Here is a 14,930-nt window from a genome sequence, read left to right as displayed (position 1 = left end):
GTTAATAAAAAAGCATGAGCAATCATTAAGGTAAATAGATGATGATATCTTTCAAACAAATCATTTTTATACATATAAATTTGGAAATCAAATTGTTTATCACATGTTTAAGATTAAAAATTATTTAACAATGACAATAATACACCCTATCATAACTTTAAATCATTCTTATATACATGTATATAAGGAGTGTATCAAGTGGTCAAAACAATAAATTTGAGACAAGCAAATATGATTGAGAGTGAGAAGAGTGAATTATGATTTTTGTGTAAAATATTGTAAATACCATTCCTTTTTCTCCTTTATTGAATAGGGAATTCATTCATATCAAGCCAACTTTGACAAACAAGAAACCCCCCTTTTTTACGATGATTTCAAGTTTTCAACATAGATATATTAGTGGCCATTATTAGTCATGAATTTTTCTTCTTTATTTTTTCACAAGTTGGAATTTGACTCACAATGTACCTAACTAAAATCTCATTCCAAACCCCCGACGCAATGATGATCTTTCATATGTACCAATGTTTGGTTCCACATTACGCCTACTTTAAAGCTTTTCTTGTGCAATGAAAATGATCCAACCATTTCGAGAGAGAAAAAAAAAAGTCTATGAGTCTATAATTAGCATGCTTTTGACTTTCTAATTCCAAGTAATGGTGAAAATTTCTTGGCAATGCGTGGAATGAGAATAAGAGACCTTAGATTAAATAAAAATGGGGAGTTGTCCTAATCAAGAACTTGCATCAATGCCAATTTCAGGTTGAGATGAGGACATCACTGTCTCCCTCTCTTGTTCGATCATTTTATCTGAGAATAAAATAGTACAATACACACTGCTATGAAAACCATCATGTATGAATCTTTTGGTTGGGTGTTATTTTCCTTCACCAATAACGTCACAAACCCAAACACTTTCGGGTAGATAATTTTATTGACAATATATATATATATATGTACGCAGCATTATTTGAAATGGACATGTAAAGAGAGAACTATAAACCTACATATGCTGAGCATAAGTATAGTCAAACCCTAATTCTGGTGGCAAATCATGCGAGACGCATCAAGAATAATAATATTCCCCCACCCCTTATATGACGCGCGCCAGAAGAATTAAGTAAAAAGAGACATGAATAACAAATGATGTGATGTTAAACACAATACAAAAAGATGAGAAATATTAAAGTGTTGTTATAAATTTTGAATGTCTCAAATTTGAATCTTATACATTGCATTAAATATTTGAAGGAAAAATTTTATCATCCGATTTAAGTGAAAGATAATTATAATTAAAATAAAATAAAAATAATAATAAATGTAAATGATATATACAGCAAGTGAGACTTTTAAATGGAAACATCAGTATGCAACTAATGGATTTTTTTGGTATTACAAAATTACTTTCTACTCCACACTCTAAAATACCACACCATTAATATAGAGTAAATAATTGAGGGCTTAAATATATTTTTAGTTCCTCAAATTTAGGGTAATTCTGTTTTTAGTCTTTCAAATTTAAAATTGTTGTTTTTAGTCCCTATAATTTCAAAAAAATCTTATTTTAGTCTTTATATTCAAATTTTGTTAAAAAATTTATCAAATATTATTGTATAAAATCTACCTATTGGTGTCCCTATTAGTGAAAATATCACATTAAGTCTGGTTAATATTGCATAACTGTCTTAATTAGTCACTTTCAAATATGTTATTGGTGATCTAAGGGACTAAAACAAGACTTTTAAAAATTACAGGGACTAAAAACAATCGTTTTAAATTTGAGGGACCAAAAATAAATTTATCTTAAATTTAAGAGACTAAAAACATATTTAAGCCATAATTGAGAGAATTCTCGATTGCATTTCATTCAATTAGGGTACACTAGTATTTTAAGCATGTATTGAACAAATATGTTTATTTTATATGATTAAAATTTATAATAAATTATATATATAAATAAATACTATATTTAAATATATAAATTATATTTAAAATTTACATAAATAAATATTTTTAAACATATAAATTATATTTTAGCATTATGATAAATAATTTATATTATAATAAAAAAATTTATTTTATTTATTGTTAATCTATTTAATATATTAATATTTAATTCATAAATAATTATGATAAATAAAAATTTAATTAAATAAGTTAAAAGAACCTCTATAAATACTTTCTTAAAAGAAATCAATTTTTTTTTACAAAATATAACGGTTTATATTTTATATATAAAAGTTATTTATAGAGTTTATATATAAGTGATTGATAAGCTATCCTAATCTAAATTAAGATGGGAGATAAAATATACACTCTAATCTAAATTATGTTGAAACAATTAAATAATATCCACATCCAATTTATAGTTAAAAAGTATAAGCTCCAAAAACACCTTTGGTGGGACCCACAACTCTATCGGAAGGTGTCACAATCAGAATCCGGGTAGGATGACAACAATTAAAAAACATAGATTCGTTTCTAAAATTTATTTATAAAAATCATTAAAAAGGAAAAAAAAAAAAAAAAAAAACCCTTAAAATCACTCTTTAAGTTCGGGGTCAATTATGATCGTACGTTCATTAAAAATTCATTTGCAATTAAACAGTGCTCTAAATTTAATAACTTCCCAATAAAAATTAAATTAAAAACAAATAACCAATTTTTTTTTTTTTTTTTTTTTACAGTGAGTGAAGAAAATTATAAACGCTCAACAAAAATCCAATATAAATCCTCTCACTTCTAACTATCCTAATCTCATCCCTATTCACCAGTAACCAAAATGTAACCCTGTACCGTCCCGGTCAGAATCCGATCCAACCCATCTACATGGGTGCACTTGGTAAAAATCTGACCTGTCTGCTCGGCAGGGGCAACTCGGACAAAATCCGATCTAACTCTCCCAGATAGATACTGATCCGATATCAGGGATAAAATCTCATCTTTAGTGACAAAATATTCTCCAAATAATAACGGTTAAGGAAATCCCTTGATCCTCGGGGCCCAAGTGGCCCATGAACGACGTACCATAAAACCCTAAACCCTAGAGTTGAGAAGGCAGATTACACTTTTTGAATGCTCTGGCTTTGCGGCTTGACCTAGGAAAAACCCTAGTGCACCCCGTGGCCGGAACATTTTGGCGCCCACCGTGGGGCTACGGTAAAACTCTTCCTACGCCCCAAGTCACAAGAAAAAACCTACACTCTACTATGACGAGAGGCGGCACATCCAACCACGACCCACAACACCCTACCATGGAGGAGATGATGGCGTTGATCAATGGCTTGAGAGAGGAGCGCGACCCAGAGAGAGAGAAGGAGAGGAAGTTTCCCGCACAAAAACAGAGTGGGCTCTGTGTTTTCGTCGGTGTGAGGTCTTGCACCGTTGGATCGGGCTGATTTTTGGACTGTAGGTTCCAGAAGTGTGGTTCTTCATTCTGACCGTTCGGATTATTAACCGGAGGCCTGGTTTGGGAGAAAACAGCTTCGTATCAGTAGGTGAAAGTGTTCTAGCGCAAAACAGGACTGGTACTGTGTTTTAATCGGTGTGAAGTCGTTCACCGTTGGATCGCGCTGATTTTTGGACTGTAGGTTCCAGAAGTGTGGTTCTTCATTCTGACCGTTCGGATTATTAACCGGAGGCCTGGTTTGGGAGAAAAAAGCTTCGTATCAGTAGGTGAAAGTGTTCTAGCGCAAAACAGGACTGGTACTGTGTTTTAATCGGTGTGAAGTCGTTCACCGTTGGATCGCGCTGATTTTTGGACTGTAGGTTCCAGAAGTGTGGTTCTTCATTCTGACCGTTCGGATTATTAACTGGAGGCCTGGTTTGGGAGAAAAAAGCTTCGTATCAGTAGGTGAAAGTGTTCTAGCGCAAAACAGGACTGGTACTGTGTTTTAATCGGTGTGAAGTCGTGCACCGTTGGATCGGGCTGATTTTTGGACTATAGGTTCGGGAAGTGAGGTTCTTCATTCTGACCGTTCGGATCGTCAATCTAAGGTCCGGTTTGTCAAAGAACAGCTTCGTATCAGCAGGTGGAACCGTTTGACGGGAAACAGGATCCTAGTCAACATCTAATGGACTTTCGTGCCCAGATGTTAATTCGTGGAGGAAGCATGGGAGTCTTCTGCGAGGGTTTTATGCTACAAAGTTTTTTAATGAGGTACCATCAAATAACAAAAATCATTATTTTTAAATTGATTTTGACTCGCAGGTAAACTCGTGATTGTCGGCAAAAGTCCGACTGGGCGAGTATAAATAACTCGAAGAACTTGTCACTGATCGGTAAAAAATCCGACTGGCGCAAGTATAAAAAATCGAAGAACTTGTCACTGATTGGTAAAAATCCGACTGGCGCAAGTATAAAAAATCGAAGAACTTGTCACTGATCGGTAAAAAATCCGACTGGCGCAAGTATAAAAAATCGAAGAACTTGTCACTGATCGGTAAAAATCCGACTGGCGCAAGTATAAAAAATTGAAGAACTTGTCACTGATCGGTAAAAAATCTGACTGGCGCAAGTATAAAAAATCGAAGAACTTGTCACTGATCGGTAAAAAATCCGACTGGCGCAAGTATAAAAAATCGAAGAACTTGTCACTGATCGGTAAAAATCCGACTGGCGCAAGTATAAAAAATCGAAGAACTTGTCACTGATCGGTGAAAATCCGACTGGCGCAAGTATAAAAAATCGAAAAACTTGTCACTGATCGGTAAAAATCCGACTGGCGCAAGTATAAAAAATCGAAGAACTTGTCACTGATCGGTAAAAAATCCGACTGGGGCAAGTATAAAAAATAATAACAAAGTCTCTAACTTAGAGTATTTTCTATTTCATCGTTTTAATCGGAGTTTGGACGATTGGCTTGCCAAAATTCAAGTTTTACCACAGGATGACTCATAATATCTCGGTTTGCCTCCGACATAAATCTAAGGCGTGGTTGCTTAAGCCCTTTTCGCCTTTTAAGCTCAGGGCTGGGAGGCAAGTGTACCGTCCCGGTCAGAATCCGATCCAACCCATCTACATGGGTGCACTCGGTAAAAATCTGACCTGTCTGCTCGGCAGGGGCAACTCGGCCAAAATCCGATCTAACTCTCCCAGATAGATACTGATCCGATATCAGGGATAAAATCTCATCTTTAGTGACAAAATATTCTCCAAATAATAACGGTTAAGGAAATCCCTTGATCCTCGGGGCCCAAGTGGCCCATGAACGACGTACCATAAAACCCTAAACCCTAGAGTTGAGAAGGCAGATTACACTTTTTGAATGCTCTGGCTTTGCGACTTGACCTAGGAAAAATCCTAGTGCACCCCGTGGCCGGAACAAACCCAAAGACAGGTTAGAAGATGAAATTAAAGTGAAAAAAATAAAAGAAAGGAATGAAAATATTAAGTAAAGAACGAAAATATTGTTTACTTGTTATTTTGAAGGAATAAACATAAGAATTTTTTTACAATATCCATAGTTATTCGAAGAGTTTTGATAGAATCATGTCCTATGATCACTTTTGATGTGTCATCATTTTACATTATTAAAATTATTATATTTTCAACTCAATCCTTAAATAATTATATAAATTTTTATTTTTAATTCTACAAAGTCAAACTATAGAAATTTTATCCATGATTTGAAGAAATTCTAAGGAAAATGCATAGTGAGGTTGAAGAGCAAATTCACAATGTGTGATGTGCTTCTAGTGTGTTTAGATGGCGATAATGAAAATAGGAACTTACTTAGTAAAATCACAGAACAGAAAAATGCTTAATTTGTTCACTACAAAGACCAAATAGAACGAAAAAGTTTTGCTGAAAATAATTGTAGGTTTTAACATTTATAAAAAAATGTACAAAATCCTTTGATCGATAAACTATGTAAACATCCTTTAATCGAAAAGTCGCACCCTTTGATCGGAATATCACACCACACTCCACGTCTTTTGATTGAAAAACTGCGTCCTATGATCAAAAATCATGCCCTTTGCTTGAAAAATCGTGTCCTTTGATCAGAAAACTATACCCACACTCCGAACTTCTTTGACCATAAGGATTTGTACGATTTTAATGTAAAACACCCACAACCTCAAGAAATCTATCAATTTTAAATTGATAATTATAATTTTTTTTATTTTAAGACATAATAAACAAGGGGTTAAACATAAATAATATAAAAATTTGAATTAAAAAATACAAATATTTAAAATGTTGATGTAACTTCATTTAATAATGTGTATTTATTTTATTGATACATATTAGAGAATGTAACAAAATCTCTCAATTTTTGAAAATGTAGTAGCAACTACCTAAACATAATTATGTGATTTTTTTATTTATTTGAATAAGGTTTATAGTACATTTCTTTTTGTATATTATTTTATTAAGGGAACTCTATTCACTAAAAGAAACTTGATTTAAAATTATTTTTGCTATCTATAGATATTTTTTGTGAATGTGCAATTTTAGTATCTAAATTCTTTATTATAATTTTAATTTCTTAATTTTCAAAATTAAACAATGTTGATCTATCATTAACATGCATATCATTAATAAAAAAAATAAACAGAAAATATTGATATATTTGTGAATGACACTATCTGAAAATTATTTAGTTACATTGATTTCTATGTAAGAAATATTATTGTTTTTTACTATAGATATTTTGTGTTTCTTTTAATTTCAATTAAATTTACAATCTATTAAAATATATTTATGTTTAACTTTTAATACTATTATTTCTCTTCATTTCTAATTAGTTGAAAGTTGTATCACTCAAGGACATTCATCAATATTTGTGTTTATTTTGAATGACATGTGAATAATAAACTAATATTATTTAATTAAAAAATAAGAAAATTAAATATATATATAAGAAAAATATTTAAGGAGGCCACATTAAAAGATGATATAAACCAAGAGTAGATTTAATCGACTTTCATCCATTATTCGTTTTCCCTCTTTCTTCATGCCGTTCAGGGTAATAGTGGGAGTTGCAGTGCACTTCCGTTATACTTTAAGGCCATGATGCTCTATTTTGGTCTAGAACCTGTAATGTTTTTGGGCCTTCTCTTATGGTTGTTAACATTTCAATCTCTCCATATATTTATTATGGACTGAAAATATATAACCTATGAAAATAATAATAATATTATTATTATTTTATTATTATTATTATTATTTTATTTTAAGACTATGTAGTTTTTTAAAATTTAAAGTATAGGTATGTTATTTTGTATCAAATTAAATTCAAATCATATTTTATTTTACATTATAAAATTACTATTATTTTTAAAATTCAATTAGATTACATTTATTATTATTATAAATATGCTATTATCTTCATATTTAAATTAAATTATATTTTATTTTAACTTCTAACAAATCCTATCATCTTGAAAGTATTTTTGTTATAATCATTTATAATCTAAATCTTTAATTTAAATATTATTTTATATTAATTTAATTTATTAACGGATAAAAGTGTTTTTAATTTAGATAATTGAATGATTGTATATAAATTTTTTTAAATGAAGACTAGTATTTTAACATGTGAAATGTATGGTATAAATATTTATTTTATATAATTAAAATTTATATTAAATAAATATTTTGAATATACAAATTATATTATAATTAAAATTTGTAATAATTAAGTACTTTTAACATATAAGTAGAATTTTTTTTAATATGCATTTGCATATTAGTTATAAAAAAATCATTTATCTATTTTACCTTGCCACACAACGCAAATGTACGTCATTACATTATCCCTTCTTCACGAATCCTTTTATTACCTTTAGTTGAAAATTCCAGATCTCGTTCACATTCATTTTCGAGGATAACTTAATTAATGAATACCTTCATGAAAAATAAAAAATAATAAAGCTAAAGTGAACAATCTCAACTCAAAAGGTGAAATTAGAGAGCAAAGATAGAAAAAGTGAGTAAGCTTATTAAGCACTCCAAAGATTCCTGATGATCATTACTAATTCCCCCAACAAACACATGATTGTCAACTTTTTTTTTTTAGGGCTCTCTTCTTCACACTATTTGTTTTGACAACATTACCGTTATCTTTGCATGCGAATAATATATGAAAAAGAAAAAATGTTTAATACAAGAAGTATTTAATTTTCGTAGATGTTGAAATCCACATTCTCTACAAGACTACAACACACTACAAGAAAATTGCCGTATAGTGACACACATTCTATAGTGATATAATAAGTGTCACTAAAAACTACTTTTACCTACACAATAAATATAATATATGTTGGTATATTGTTAAAAAATGTAGGTATAAGCTATAGTGAGACTCAAAATATGTTGTTAAATCTCATTCAAAATCAACATTAAAATTGTGTGTAGCTATATGCCAAATAGATATATACCTACATATATTATACTTATAGTGACACTTTTTGTATGTCACTATATGTAATATTTATTGTAGTGACACAAGATAAAATTCATACTAAAATACACTTTTAAATTTCATCTAGTTCTAATATATAAAAAAATCAACTAGTTCAACTATCATTCTAAGTGGTTACGTAAATTAGGCTAATGTTGAGAATATGAAACAAATTTGCACATCCAAAATAAAGCAAAGGTAAAAATCACCGTTGCAAATTTATACGTGGTATAGTAACAGGAGAAGTAGTATAATATTTACTATTTTTTTTTAGGGAAAGAAACTTAGAACTTAACTCATATCATCAGGATGTAATTGAAATCTCTAATATTTGCTTGGCAATTATTTGCCCTAACTAGCTTATGAACTACTAAATTTGTTAATCTTGCAGTATAACTAACATTAATTATAGTTTGTAAATCCTTCAAGAGGGTTTTACAATTACTTATAGGATAGATGACATAAATTAAAGTTGTTGTTTGGATAGTATCTTTCATTGCAGAGGCAAGTGACTAGAGAGTGAAGGTTAGAGAGAAGCCTCCAGGCTTGTTTTCCTGGCATAGCTAGGTTTAATAATACTGAAAGGTTCTTGAAACTTAGACCCCCATTTTCCTTAGAGATGGACAGTTTTCCCATCTAAGTCATTTTATACCTTTACCGTGCCCTGTCATAGATCCCCACCAATGCGAATTCAAGATGCTCATAACATATGTGGGTATAGCATGAAGAACAACTTTTAACAAGATCTCCTTATTACCAACTTTGGACAATGTTTTACTACTCCAGGATTGGATCTTCTTCCACACGTACCCGATCCTTGATGAAACCAAAAATGTCTTTCTTGCTATGACTGACTAGGGAAGGGAGGCTAAGATACTTGCTAGGTTTGGGGTGCATTCAGGAACACTCAGGACGTTAGTAATGTAATTAAGTATGATGAGTTTGTAGGGTGTTCCTGTAGGGCCCGATAGTCCACCCGTTCCTCCACCATAGTATGATATTGTCCGCTTTGGGCCCAAGCCCGCACGGTTTTGTTTTTGGGCTCCTTCCCAAAAGGCCTCATACTATGTGGAATGGTGGACACTTATAAACTAGCCAATGTTCCTTCATTTTACCGATGTGGGACTTGGGATGAATCCCAACAAACTTCCCCTCAGACCAATGACCACATGTCTCGTGATCTCCTCCCACACCAGGATATCAGGAAGACACAAGGCACCAAGTTCGGATCTCTTCTCCATCGCGAGGCACAACACTGAGGGTCTTCCCGCATCGAACCCTAGTCGAACCGTTGGCTCTGATACCACTTGTAGGGCCCGATAGTCCACCCGTTCCTCCACCATAATATGATATTGTCCGCTTTGGGCCCAAGCCCGCACGGTTTTGTTTTTGGGCTCCTTCCCAAAAGGCCTCATACTATGTGGAATGGTGGACACTTATAAAGTAAACTAGCCAATGTTCCTTCATTTTACTGATGTGGGACTTGGGATGAATCCCAACAAACTTCCCCTCAGACCAATGACCACATGTCTCGTGATCTCCTCCCACACCAGGATATCAGGAAGACACAAGGCACCAAGTTCGGATCTCTTCTCCATCGCGAGGCACAACACTGAGGGTCTTCCCACATCGAACCCTAGTCGAACCGTTGGCTCTGATACCACTTGTAGGGCCCGATAGTCCACTCAAGCCCGCACGGTTTTGTTTTTGGGCTCCTTCCCAAAAGGCCTCATACTATGTGGGACTTGGGATGAATCCCAACAGTTCCTGTTGAAAAAGACCTCCAACTTTTCTAGGTTTATAGTTTCTCCCGATGCACCCTTGAAGACCTTTAGAATTATCACCACCTCGCTGGCTTCACATTCAGATGCCCCAAAAACTAGGAAGCAGTTGGCTACAAACATTAGATGGTGGATGCATGGTGCATTATGATAGATGCAGATGTCATGCAGGTTACCTTTATTTTCTGCTTTTCTGATCATACCTGAGGGGCCCTCCATCCATGCCAAGATTAAAGAGATATACAGGGATAGTGGATCCCCCTTAGTTCAATATATAGCTATCAAAAGTCAAAACATTAACCGTGATTAATCTATCTTCCACAAATGTCGCCTGTTCCCGATAAATGCATTTATGTAAAAATGACTTCATCATGTTCGCGAGAGTTTTGGACATGATCTTATATATCACATCGTAGAGGGCAGTGTTAAAACCCGGACCGACCCGGCGGGTTGGACCGGTTGGACCGGGAACCGGTGGTCCAGCCGGTCCGAATCTGAAGTTGGATCGGTTATGCAGTCGACTCGTTTCAAACCGGATTGAACCGGTCAATTTTCAGGTTCAACCGGTGAACCGGTGGATCAAACCGGTTCAACCACTTTTTTTTTTTTTAATAAATTTTTTAAAGGACCATAAATCACAAAAATAATAATGAAAATTGAATCTCTTAATGAAAAAGCAAGGAGTCTTATTAAATATAACAATGACTACTTGTTCTAATATATTTGTTTGCAATATATACAACTTAAATAACTTTTATAGTATATTATTAATTTTAAATTATATATTTAATAATTCAATATCTATGTAAATATTACATATATTATTTTGTGATATTAATTGCAAGCATATTATATATGTACATATTATTTATATTTTTAATTTGTATTAATATACCATTTAACATGTAATTTTTTTATGTATTTTTTTACAAAATAAAAATAAAAATAATTTTAAATAAGATAGAAAAAATTAAATTTAAAATAAGATATGAATTTATTAAAATTTATAAGTATAAATATATTTAATATGAATATTTTTTAATAAAAATAAATAAAAATCGAGTCATGCGGTTCAACCAGTGACCCACCGGTTCAACCTTTGACCCACTGACCTAATACCTTAACCAGTTCGATGACCGGTCCGGTTTTTAAAACTATGGTAGAGGGTGATTTCATGGTTTCGGGTCTGTCACATTTGAGTATTAGGGCAATGATATGGAATTAATTATTCAAGTGTAAAGGGATTTCTCCGTTCTCTAGCCACTTCTTGCATGATGAGAAGACTGTTACATATATGTGTGACATCAGACATGTGTGTCTGTTTCAAAAAAAAAGTTTGGAGTTTAAATTTTATGAATAAAAAATATGATTAAAAAAATATCTCAATAACGAAAGAGATTAAATTTTACGGTAAAAGTTAGTGAACGGTAAAATTAACGAATTACTATTATAAACCAATAACATGGTGATCTGAATTTTTTGATACATATAGTAGTTATTAACAAATAATTTTTTGGTGTATAATGTTAGAAATGAAATTTAAATCGAAGCTCTCGTTAATTATTCAAGCCACCAACTAATAAATCCAGTGAATTTTATTAACTGTACTATTTGATTTCTTCACTGATATATATTCTTTTGTCTTCTTACTTCTAAAATTTTAAGCTCAACAAAATAAAATTAAAAAAAAAAAAAGTTTCTACATCTTTTTACTTTTCTCAAATAAAACAAACTGCCTCTTTGTTTTGTCTATCGTCTACTATAGTTTCGCGCAATTTAAATAACTCTTCAATCGTAAAACAGTGGGTATAAGTTAATGTCGGAAGTTATGTAAAAAAAAAAAAAAAGAGTTAATAATCCTTATTTTTATGATAAAGTTTTTATACTTTTTTATTTAATCACATTTAAACCAGGACAATGATTTTATGATTCGATATAAAATTAGAAGAAAAAAAATAAGTAACAGAGAACATAGATTTAAAAAAAAAAAAGGATAGATTTAATTTCTATATTAATTATATTATGATGAGTAATAAGACAATTAAAAATAAAAAAATTATTGACTTTTTTGATAATAAAAAATGATAATTTATTATAAAAATGTTTTTTGAGATTTTTTTTTTACAAAAATGAAATATAATTTTCATTTCATGTTTTAGTAGGAGGTCTTTTTAATATCATTTTGAATGGAAGATGTGGTATGGGTATGATAAAATATTTCAAAAAAAAAAAAAAAGACGACATTTTCTAGTGGGGAAAATACTAACTTTGTGTTGATAACATTATTCTCTTCTTTTTCCTCCTTTCTCTCTTATTTTTTTTTCTTTAAAAAAAAGTTAGAATTCTAACGTTCTCTCTAACTCATTTGTCTACTTCTCACTTCTCTATATTAAATAATGCTAAATAAACCAAACACAAAAATCATAAATAATATAATGCGTATTTTATTTAGTTTGTGATAGCTATTAGCTAAGGACATTTCTAATGGAAGCAATTCATTTGAGTTGCTTCATGCATTAAAAAATGAAAAAAGTGATTTCCAGTGTGTCATGTCAGCATTAAACAACTCAAACACAAATTTAATGGTAAGAAACTTTAAGAAATTTAACTTAATTTTTTTTAGTAATTTATTAAAAAGGATAATTGTACTACAATAAAAGAAAATAAATTACGAGAAAAAATATATAATAAGTAGATATTAAAAATAAAATAAAGCAATAGTAAATACATAAATATTATACGAAATTAATTTTTATCATTATTATTTCTGAAACGTTCTCAAATATGTTCAATACGATTTGCTTGAAATCTAGTAAGGAACGATTACTTGAGGAAATAACTCTCTCTCTTCTTCAAGCATCTCATGTTGCCACGTCAGAGTCCTTCAATGACAAGAAACTGGAAGTTGAGTTACTTCATGAGACAAACAACTCTCATTGAAGTTGCTCTAACCCCGAATTTTAGATGTGGCCCCATACAATGGATAGGAACAGGTGTCGTCATATACGGCACCACAAACAAGACAAATTTCAATTTGTCAAATTATAATTATTAGAATTTGGTTTATAATTTTTTACGAATTTCTAATTAGATATGAATTACGATAAAAGTTTAGCTTACCCTACAAATTTGTTAATTTAAATTTAATTTTTTCAGGATTTGTTTAAAAAAATTATAAAAATTATGCCCGCATAAAAGTAAAAATAAATATAATAGATTTTATAAAAATCAAATATAACTTATTTATATGGTAAATGTTTATTTTTAAAGTCTAATAGTTAAAAACATAATTTGTAGCTAAATTTTTAAATAGAACCTAAATTTATCTTTCAATAAATTTATAAGTTTCATAGTTTTATATAAATCAACATGTTTAATATTTTTAATAAATTTATTAATATATGTGACACCCTTACTACCCCAACACATGTATTATAATAATGAAAACTTAACAAAAACAATTTTCAGTTTCGGTAAAAGGGTTCACATGAGAATCTTCAAAACTATTCTTCAATAACCACAACAATAAAAATGAAACGTGAGAGTTTACAAATGATTTTCAAAAATAATATTTACAATTCTAATTCCATATAACAATCTATGTCCTAAAGAAAATCCTCTGCCCCGATGTCACAATATCAGAGCATACCCACAACTCAACTGTTAGCATTCTAGATGTCACTCGTAGCCGGATCTTCCTCACCTAAAATATCCACAAATCGCACGGTGAGAAAAGAAAACATCTATATATATATAGCACATAAGAAAACACAACATATTATCTCATTATAACTTAATATTCATAAATATTTCAACATATCGTATTTCAATCAATCATGCATCGTCATCACATCATAATTCTCAATCAATCTAATCATCACAAATCTTGCACTTCACATTATGCCAAGGTCACGCTACCCATTTAACAATCTCAGGCCGTGCTCACCCCTGATATAACACTGTGCCAAGGTCACGTTATCCCTATTCCAGGGCCGTGCTCACCCTTGACATGTTAACCAAGGTCACGATACCCACGTAACAATCCAGAGCCGTGCTCACCCCTGATATAACACTGTGCCAAGGTCACGTTACCCCTAACCTAGGGCCGTGCTCACCCCTGACATGTTAACCAAGGTCACGATACTCATGTAACAATCCAGAGCCGTGCTCACCCCTGATATAACACTGTGCTAAGGTCACGTTACCCCTAACCTAGGGTCGTGCTCACCCCTGACATGTTAACCAAGGTCATGATACTCATGTAACAATCTCGGGTCGTGCTCACCCCTGGTCATAGGTGTGAAGAACTACAATCACGTCTCATTCACATCCACATTCACATTCACATCCACATCCACATCCACATCCACATCTCAATTCCACAATACATACACAATCCACACAAAATGGTGATTCACATACCCCTCAAGTAATTCATCATCTAGATCATCATATAATATAACAATAAAATTCATAAACTAATATAACAAACAACAGAATTATCAATTTAATATAATTTTAACGTAAACAGTAAAATCCCCAATTGTTCCAAAACCTAACTTACAGGAACTTTTCTATAATTTCGTTCTCTCTCCCAGAGCATCATTTTTACAAGTTAAACATATATTCGTAATCCTAAATATATATATAGAATCACATAAGATAATTAATCCTTCAAACAGAAATAATTATAAAATTATTCATAACCCTAAGGACTCTTTCTATACCCAATTCCCTCATG

Source organism: Cajanus cajan, chromosome 3 (assembly GCF_000230855.2).
Source record: "Cajanus cajan strain Asha chromosome 3, NIPB_CcT2T_4, whole genome shotgun sequence".
Classification (NCBI taxonomy): Eukaryota; Viridiplantae; Streptophyta; class Magnoliopsida; order Fabales; family Fabaceae; genus Cajanus; species Cajanus cajan.
Note: the sequence above shows the minus strand (reverse complement) of the source record.